At 40.9% G+C, this 10,380-nt stretch overlaps 1 non-coding gene across 1 annotated transcript; it reads left to right on the top strand.

Moving 5' to 3' along the window:
* Positions 1-4,121: 4,121 nt before the first annotated feature.
* TRNAM-CAU (transfer RNA methionine (anticodon CAU)) lies at positions 4,122-4,193 on the top strand. Its single transcript has one exon. It is a non-coding gene; the product is annotated as a tRNA-Met (tRNA).
* The last annotated feature ends 6,187 nt before the right edge of the window (positions 4,194-10,380 follow it).

The following is a 10,380-nucleotide window of genomic DNA, read 5'->3' as shown; positions in this document are numbered from 1 at the left end:
GATTTCAAGTTTTGGAAAACAACTCAGGCAAACCTCTTATTGTTTAGGCTACTTGACTCTTGGAGGATCTGCACATTTTTATAAAAACAATTAAAAGGAACTTAATCAGTGGAAGCAGGTTTCAGGTGTAACAGATCTGATGACTACCTTCTGTTTCAAAACTAGCCTGCTAAGTCATACGCTCAGGCTCAAAAATCACTAGATGGCTTCCTGGAGCAATTCCTAGCATTTTCCCAAAGTCTGTTGAACAAATTTCAGGCTTGCAGACAAAAATCTGATGAGCCTGTTCATGACTATTACGATCGATTTCAGATAGTTTTAAATGATAATTCTGACCTTCCTTCAGATGCTAATTCTAATCAGGTAGATTTTCACTCTATTTATTTACAGGCTAAACCAGGACATTTCCCTGCTAGTAAAAAGGACCAAGAGAAATCGGAAACTATGTCCACTCCAAATTTAATTAATCTGGCAAACCAGCTCTCTTGAGCACTACAGGAGTCACCTAAGTGGAAGGCCACCAAAAGTCTTAATCTTCAACTCCAGCAAATGAAAAGCAAGACCCTCCTAATTTCTGCTAGGATTGCAGAGAGCCGGGACTTTGGGAAAGAGACACTTAAACTCTTCGGGCACTTGTAACCCTCTCAGGGGCCTTTCCAGCTAGCTCTCAGTTCTCAATGATGGAGCCCTGAGGAGTAACACAGGCTCTTCCCAATCTTCCCTCCAAGTGGTTTACAGACACATTTCTCTAAATTGGGGCTGAATCTCCTCCAGTCCTAACTGACATCCGAGTTAAGCTCGTGGTGTACAAGCCCACTACTATAAAGCAGCCCCTGCCCTGGAGTAGTAGAACAGTTCAAACAGTGGAGACCTCCAGTGAACCTCAAGATGCCTTTGTCTCTGAGCCTACTTGCTTCTGTTTAGGACCTTTGAGAGACACAGACCCTTTTCTCCTTAGTTCTTCCACTGCTATCCATGTATAAGCCTGAGACTTCTTAAAGAAGTATCATGCCAGAATTTCCTTCTCTCAAAAGGAGGGGGTGGGGAGATAATTCTATAATTTGACAGTACTTATCAAAGCAGCCAATCAGATGAGTTAAATGATGCTGTGACATCTTTTATTTGCTCTATCTAGAGCTGATCCTGGGAACACTGATTATTTGTCCCTATTGAATCAGCCATCACCCTCCTTACAGACAAAATCTCCACTGGTATTGGCAAAATTCACAGTGTACCTCCCATCAAGATTCAGAGAGATCCCTGAAAAACTCCCCAGAATTAATCAATAGCCTATGAGAAAAGAAGCCCCGGGAGAAGGCAATGGCACCCCACTCCAGTACTCTTGCCTGGAAAATCCCATGGACGGAGGGGCCTGGTGCACTGCAGTCCACGGGGTCGCAAAGAGTCGGACAGGACTGAGCGACTTCACTTTCACTTTTCACTTTCATGCATTGGAGAAGGAAATGGCAACCCACTCCAGTGTTCTTGCCTGGAGAATCCCAGGGACGGGGGAGCCTGGTGGGCTGCCGTCTATGGGGTCGCACGGAGTCGGACACGACTGAAGTGACTTAGCAGCAGCAGCAGCAAAGCCCTTCAAGGCACAAAACCCATAATAGAAGATTACAGATTTCAGAGTCTCTCTCTCTCTTTTACTAATCCCTGTAATATTCTTATTTCACCTGTGGGGAAACCTAAGGGTGAGGGTAGAAGTTTGTCTAGGACTTCTGAACAAGAAATAACATTGTTCTACCTAGACACCATATTGTTCTTAACTCTCATATATCACTATCATCCATTTCCACTGGAAGCAAATTCTTTACATAACAGTTTTTTTTAAGGTTTTATATATCTTTATTTTTATTGACATTTAGTTGATTTACAACATTTTGAGTTTGGGGTGTACAACATAGTGATTGAATTTTTAAAGGTTATACTCCATTTATAGCTACTCTAAAATATTGGCTATATTTCCTATTTTGCCATTTTTACTGAAACTACTTCCAAAAGTACTTTTAAATACATTACTAAATTCACAAGAAAGTAAGCAAAGTACTAAATAATCACACGGACATATTCACACTTACTTATACTTGAAAGTCGCTCAGTCGTGTCAGAATTCTCTAGGCCAGAATACTGGAGTGGGTAGCCTTCCCCTTCTCCAGGGGATCTTCCCCACCCAGGTCTCCTACATTGCGGGCAGATTCTTTACCAGCTGAGCCACAAGGAAAGCCCAAGAATACTGGAGTGGGTAGCCTATCCCTTCTCCAGCAGCTCTTCCCGACCCAGGAATCGAACCAGGGTCTCCTGCATTGCAGGTGAATGCTTTACCAATTGAACTATCAGGGAAGCTCTACTTATACTTACTCAAGTGGTAAATCAACACAGAAACCAGGAATGTCCTGGAAGTGTTCTAAAACCCCAAATCTAGAGCTCTGTGGTTTAATATTGTGGTTGCCTGAATGCCTGTAAACATAATGCTTACAAAAAACAAAAAGATGTGAAATGAGATGTAAAGAGAGGACTTTGACATATTCCTGGAAATACAGAGTTCTGTTGGTTAACCAAGTAACAGGATTTGAACCTGACAAAGTGGGCAGCTGAATCCAACACCTTCACATAGATCCAGGCACCCAAATTGGCTACATATGTTAATTTCTTCAGTATATTTTCTTGGAGCCTGGAAGCCCAAGGTCAAAGTGTCAGCAAGGGTGGTTTCTCCAACACCTCTCTCCTTGGCTTGCAGACACCTTCTTTCTGGTTCTCAAAGTGCATGGCTTTTCCTCTGTGCATACTTTTCTAATGGCGTGTTTTATTGTTGTTTGATTGGGCTAAATGGCTATATTAGAGAAAGCCAGGATTACAAAGGATTTGGGAGTTGACATCTGGGCCTTTCTTTTTCCCAAAGGTGGGCACAATATTGACAAAGCTCCGGTTGTACTGCATATGCCTCTTGGCCCGGCCCATCTTTTTCTCCTGTTTGGCCACCTTGGGAGTCTGATGTCTTACTTACCCAGCACCAGCCAGGTGCCACCAGGATATGGTGGCAAAGTGAACCAACAAACAAATCAGTTTCTCTCTGCTGACAGTGGATTTAAAAGTATTAATAAATTTATAATCTTCCCCAATGTTTTGTAACTAGCTTTACTCTCATGCTGGGATTTGAGTGTACTCCACCTTCAAAAATAGAACTACCATATGATCCAGAAATTCCACTCCTGGGTGTATATTCAAAGAAGAAAAAAAACACTAATTTAAAAAAAATTCATCGCAGTGTTCACAGCAGCATTATTTACAATAGTCATGGAAGCAATCTAAGTGTCCATTGACAGATGAATGGATAAAGAAGATGTGGTGTGTGTGTATATATATATATATATATATATATATATATAAGATTGAATACTACTCAGCCATAAAATAAAAAAAAATGGAATTTTGCCTTTTGCACAACACAGATGGACTTGGAGGATGTGCTTAGTGAAACGAGTCAGAGCAAGACAAATACTGTATGACACTGCTTATATGTAGAATCCAAAACATAAAGCAAACTAGTGAATATAACATAAAAGAAACAAGACACAGATATAGAGAATGATGTAGGGACTTAAAGAAATGAAAGTGTTAGTTGCTTAGTCGTGTTTGACTCCTTGCTACCCCCATGGACTGTAGCCAACCAGGCTCTTCTGTCCATGGAATTCTCCAGGCAAGAATGCTGGAGTGGGTAGCCATTCCCTTCTCCAGGAGATCTTCCTGACCCTGGGATCAAACCCAGATCTCCTGCATTGCAAACCTGGGTCTCCTGCATGGGCAGGCAGATTCTTTACCATCTGAGCCACTAGGGAAAATCACATAGTGATTACTAGCAGGATCATGCATTGGAAAAGGAAATGGCGACCCACTCCAGTGTTCTTGCCTGGAGAATCCCAGGGACGGGAAGCCTGGTGGGCTGCCAACTATGGGGTCGCACAGAGTCGGACACGACTGAAGCGACTTAGCAGCAGCAGCAGCAGCAGCTGGGCAGGGGGAGGGGGATGTGGGGTTTAATGGGGTTAGAAAATTAAGAGCTACAAATTACTATGTACAGAATGAATACGTTACAAGGATGTATGGTACAGTACACCAGCAGAGTGGCGCAGCGGAAGCGTGCTGGGCCCATAACCCAGAGGTCGATGGATCGAAACCATCCTCTGCTAAGGTGGGGTTCTTTTCCTCCTGAAGAGATCTTTAGGAGTAGAGAAGAGAGTTTATTAGGAAATTTGCCAGTATATATCTTCTTTAGTCAAGTGTTTAGGTCACTTTTTTGGGGTTCCCCTGGTGGCTCAGATGGTAAAGAATCTGCCTGCAATGCAGGAGACCAGGGTTTGATCCCTGGGTTGGGAAGATCTCCCGGAGAAGGGAATGGCTACCCACTCCAATATTCTTGCCTGGAGAATCCCATGGACAGAGGAGCCTGGCAGGCTACAGTCCATGGGATCGCAAAGAGTCAGACACAACTGAGTGACTAACACTTTCACTTCACTTTTCACAGGGAATATAGCCAATATTTTGTAATAACTATAAATGAAGTATGTAACTTTACAATTGAACCACTATGTTGAAACTCATATAATATTGCAAATCAACTACACATCAATAATGATAAATAAAAATATATAAAAACCTTAAAAACATTTAAAAAGAAATAAAATATTGTTGATGGAACAACTACCAAAATATACTAAAATTTTGGACTGAAGAAAATCCTATGGAACATTCTGTTCTTAACATTCTTAAAGTGCGGTATGAAAGAACTGTATTTGCCTCTTTTTTCTCTAGTAGCATAAAAAAAGAGGCAAATACAATTCTCGGACATGACTGAGCGACTTCACTTTCACTTTTCACTTTCACGCATTGGAGAAGGAAATGGCAACCCACTCCAGTGTTCTTGCCTGGAGAATCCCAGGGACGGGGAGCCTGATGGGCTGCCGTCTATGGGGTCGCACAGAGTCGGACACGACTGAAGTGACTTAGCAGCAGCAGACTTTCTCCACTTTGTCATATTCAGTGTTCTTTTATTAGCATAATATACCTTATTATAAGTATGCGTATGTATCTTTTTGTACCAAACAATGTTTGTTAAAATATCACTTAAAGTTTTTTTTTGTTTTAAAACATAGTTTTTATTGAAGCATAGCATAGGGTAATGCTCATAATATTTATCATCAAGTTTTGCATTTATGAAAAACCAATATGTATCACACTTAGCTGAGTCCCAAAGTAGAATATATATGGAGCTTACATAGTAACTATTTATTTCTTTTGCTTAATTTTTCTTTCTTTCTTTTTTGTGCATATCCTTGTATATTGGTCTTTCATTTCTGCAAGAAGATTTCTCAAAAGTGGAATTACTGGATCAAAAAATATGTACATTGACGTTTTGAAGCATAACAATAAAATAAAAATCCACATGCCCATGACCTCACACAGAATGAAAACTTTCTAATCCTGTGGAAGCCGCTGGAGGTTTTACTCTGATCCATTCCTCTTGTCTCTCCACAGAGGAGACCATTCTTCCGAAGGTTTGTTTTTTGGTTGTTTCTAATTTTTTGGCAACGCTATGTACCATAAAGGATCTTAGTTCCCTGACCAAGGATCGAACCTGAGTCCCCTGCAGTGGAAGCGTGGAGTCCTAACCAGTGGACCACGAGGTAAGTCACTCTTCTGAAGTATTCTATGTTCATGACTCCCTTGCTTTGCTTTATAATCTAAGTAGACAGGTATTTAAACAATACACCATTTTGCTATAATATTTATTCTGAAGTTTTACAATAATGGGTATCATGATGCGATGATATTTATCCTGAAGCACATTTTGATCACTAAAAACCACTTGATAAATATTAATTAAATTGGGGACTTCCCTGGTGGTCCGGTGGTTAAGACTTTGCCTTCCAATGCAGGAGGTGTGGGTTTGATCCCTGGTTGGGGAGCTAAGATCCCACATGCCTTGTGGCCAAAAAAAACAAAATATAAAACAGAAATGATATTATAACAAATTCAATAAAGACTTTAAAAATGGTCCACATTAAAAAAAAAAAAACTCTTAAATTGCTGGGGTTGTTTGCATTGTTTACAAAAATGTTATTCCATAAAATATCTAAATAGTATTTTGTGTTAATAAATATCAGTGGCTCTTTGATTTAAAGGTAGTAAAATATAAGCTAATTGTAAAAGTTTTCCATATATTCACATTATTTTCCAGTGACATGATACTGCCCATATATTTAGAAATAGATTCTTTTGGCAAGAAAAAGATTGGTGAATTCTAGAAAGTACAAAGTAGACACAAATGAAGGTTTTTGAACCTAGAAAGGGAAGGGTCATTTTCTGTAAATGATTTTTTCACTGTTTCTCATATTCATGCAGTAATCTTAATTACTGTATTACCAGTTGGCTTCACTAGATGGAGCTATGGCTGTGCTGTGCGTAGTAGCTCAGTCATGTCCGACTCTTGGCTACCCTATGGACTGCATGTAGCCAGCCAGGCTGCTTGGTTCATGGGCTTCTCCAGGCAAAAATACTGGAGTGGGTTGCTGTGCCTTCCTTCAGGGGATCTTCCCAACCCAGGAATCAAACCCAGGTCTCCCGCATTGCAGGCAGATTCTCTACCATCTGAGCCACCAGGGAAGCCCAGATGGAACCACGAGGTATAATAATTACAAATGCCTTCAGAAAGTAAAAATAACTCAATATCCTGAGAAGATAATTATTTGTAGAAGAGAAACTATCACTTGTAGATATCATTTTAAAGGATATAATCTTCTATCACATGGTTTGTCATGAATTGTCCGCTCCAGGGAGAAACATCTGCTTTGGGGTTGACAATGAGGAGTTTACCAGCTAGTAACAGTTCATTAATGAACTGAGCGGACTCCTTCATTTATTCACCTGGGCATTTATTTTTTCATTCACTGACCAAGCATTTATCAAGCACCGAGTGTGCCCAGCCCTGCTAGGCACTGGGGATATAGAAATAAACCCTACTGGGATTGTAGACACAATCCCAGTCTTCAGGAACCTCACAGCCTAAGTCAAGTAGGGGAGGTGAGTACACAAAGCCATCAATTACAGTACATTTGGGAGAGAATGAGAGAATCAGTTAACACAAGATTCAGTGGTGGCATCAAGAAAGAAATGGCTAGCTCTGACCAAGTAGGAAGACATGCCTAGAACAGTCAAAGATGGAAAGAAAACTTGGTGAATGCTGAACCAACTGAGTACTCATGGGGACAGAAAGGAGATGATGAGAAGGAGATAGGTTATGTTGGACATAATGGCTAAATGATTGTGGGGATCAGAGGGGAGGAAGAAACTTCGTAAATCCTTCCTAAATCCTTTAAGACAAGTGCTGAGGGTGTCAGGATAAAAATTCAACATGACTCTGAGAAATTGAAAATGAGTTTAAGAAAGCACCTCTTTCATATCTTAAATTGTAGACAGCCTCCCCACCCTTCCCCTATTCTTGAGATCTCACCCCATTCTCTGTTTACTGTGGCGTGTGAATTTGTTCTTTCTGCCAAATGAGTCAGTGTCAGATTTGTGCTGACATGTATTAAATTTCCTGTAAGAAACTAGTGTGTCATATCTCTTTCACTGCTCTCTCTCTCTGTCCTCTCTCTCTTTGAATCTCTTTCTCTCTCACACACACACAGGGGCAAGTATGTAGAAAAAAGTGCAGAGTCATTTGTAGACAGTTAAAAAGATATAGAAGCACTGTTCCTATAACAGCAAAATAATCCCTCACTAAACCCCCAGAAGTACTGTATTTGATATCCTTAAGTGTTTCTGAATCTTGGAATGGAATGTGGGCTTTACTGCATATATTCACATTATGATATATATTTATCTATTTGAAGTTTTCTAAGTTGTTTTTAAGTTACATTATTTATGAAAAAGATTAGAAAACTAGAAGTTTCATTTCTGTTTCCAGTCTTCCTTTTAATTTCCACTGTGAACGTAGCTCTGTTTTCAATTAACATCGCTATGTATAACTTTATCCATCCCCTAACACAGGGAGTGTAATAACACATCCTCAATGAGCATGTGAGACTTAGCCCGAAACCAACTCGCCACGACCCCATAAATCAGTCCGAACAGCTGCTGGAGGCAAGAGAGAGAATGGGAGATAAGGAAAAGAAGCCAAACTCACAACGAGCAACTTCCCTTCAGGCAGAGTGGATTAAGTGCCAGAAAAATTAAGGACTTCGCTGGTGGTCCAGCGGTTGGGATTCCATGCGTCCACTACAGGGGCACAGGTTCGATCCCTGATCAGGGAAGATCCTTCATGCCACTCAGCGTGGCCCTCCCCTCGCCACCCCAAGAAAAACCAAACCAATAGAATGGCATGATCAAGTTTGTTAATTATAGCCACGGAGTCAAGAATACATTGAAAATCACTGAGGAAAGTACATCAACTATACTTCAATTTAAACAAACAAAAACCTTGGACTGAAAAACAAAACAAAACAAAAACTTAAAACTTCAAAAATTCTAACTTCCTTTTGAAATGTTTGTAGGTTTTCGGATTTGCCTAGTCGTGTAGCAGAAAGAACTCAGATGTGCCTATTTGAGTCCCGTCCAGCGTCTCCCAGCCTCCCTCTCCATTCTTCATCAATATCCACTCCATCCCCTTTTCTGCCCTCCAGTCCACTTCTCTGTCTTCCCACCCTCCTGCTACCTCCTGCCTGGATCATCCCTGTGGGACAATTAACGTGGACAGAGGAGCATCAGGAGTAACCACAAGCCGATGCTGAATGACAAGTATAAACTCCACCTATCTGTACAGTGTGTTTCTGAGAAAAGTGTACTAAACAGTCAAGTCAAATGTGTTTAAGACATAACATGAGCTGATGGAAGGGGCATGAGACGCTTATGACAAAGTCTTGGCTCAGAGGGTTCTTCAGAGAAGCAGTTGATTCTAGGGCTGGGGTAGGCAGAATGTAATTGAGCCTGGAAAATTGTGTGTCAGAAAATAAAGAAGTACTCGGGCTTCCCTGGTGTTCCAGTGACTAAGACTCTGTCCTCCCAATGCAGGGGGCTGGATTCAATCCCTGGTCGGGGAACTAGGTCCCCCATGCTGCAACTGAGACCCAGCACAGCCAAATAAAGAAATTAAAATTTTAAAAACATAGTCTTTAAAAAAAATGAAGAAAAGAATGAAGTACTCAAACCAGCAACATAGTCCCACAAGCAACATAACCCCACAATGATGAGGTACGACAAAAGGATATGTGAGCCAACCTAAAGGAGTCCCCAGTGGCCAAAGTTGGAACAATTTGAGCAACAAAGTATATAATGATAACATTGGGTTATGATCCACAGAACAAAATAAATATCCATCCAGCTATTAGTACAAAGATATCTCTATTTCCATCTATCTATAACAAAATCACTATTAGGTAAACATTATCATAATAATTGTTGCAGGTAAAATCCACTGCTGCTGCTGCTGCTAAGTCGCTTCAGTCGTGTCCGACTCTGTGCGACCCCATAGACAGCAGCCCACCAGGCTCCCCCATCCCTGGGATTCTCCAGGCAAGAACACTGGAGTGGGTTGCCATTTCCTTCTCCAATGCATGCATGCATGCTAAGTCACTTCAGTCATGTCCAACTCTGTGCGACCCTATGTACAGCAGCCCTTGAGACTCCTCTGTCCACAGGATTCTCTAGGCAAGAATACTGGAGTGGGTTTCCATTTCCTTCTCCAACTGATAAATACTAAAATCTACAGGTGAAAGTTTGAGGAAAATTAGGATATTAGCATCATCTCAATGTAGCTCCGCTAAGATATCCATCAATTACAAAGGGGAAAATAAGAGTAGAGAAACCTGACAGATACCACCTTAACCAAGTGATCAAGGATAATATCACCAGTAACAGGACATACCAACGTTGTGTATTTTCTAATATAATGCACTGAGAAGGACACTTTGCCTCAAACATAAACTCAGTCTAATGGTGAAGAAACATTAGACGAACCCCAAATGAATGACATTCTACAAGATATCTGGCCAGTACTCTTCAAGAGTGTCAAGGTCATGGAAGACAAAGATTGAGGAGTTCTCCCAAACTGGAAGAAACTAAGAAGGCATAATAATTCAACGCACTGTGAGATTCTGAATTGGATCCCAGAATGACAGACAAAGAGATGCTAGAAGGAAAAATGATGAAATGTGAAGGTCTGTAGTTTAATTAATAGTACTATAACAATGTTTTCTGATTTTGATCATTGAACTGTGGTTGTCTGTTAACATTAAGAGGGGGCTAGAGGAAGGTAGCAGAGAAGGCAATGGCACCCCACTCCAGTACTCTTGCCTGGAAAATCCCATGGACGGAGGAGCC

This window comes from Bos taurus, chromosome 12 (assembly GCF_002263795.3).
Source record: "Bos taurus isolate L1 Dominette 01449 registration number 42190680 breed Hereford chromosome 12, ARS-UCD2.0, whole genome shotgun sequence".
NCBI lineage: Eukaryota > Metazoa > Chordata > Mammalia > Artiodactyla > Bovidae > Bos > Bos taurus.
Note: the sequence above shows the minus strand (reverse complement) of the source record. Positions and strands in the feature narration are given on the sequence as shown.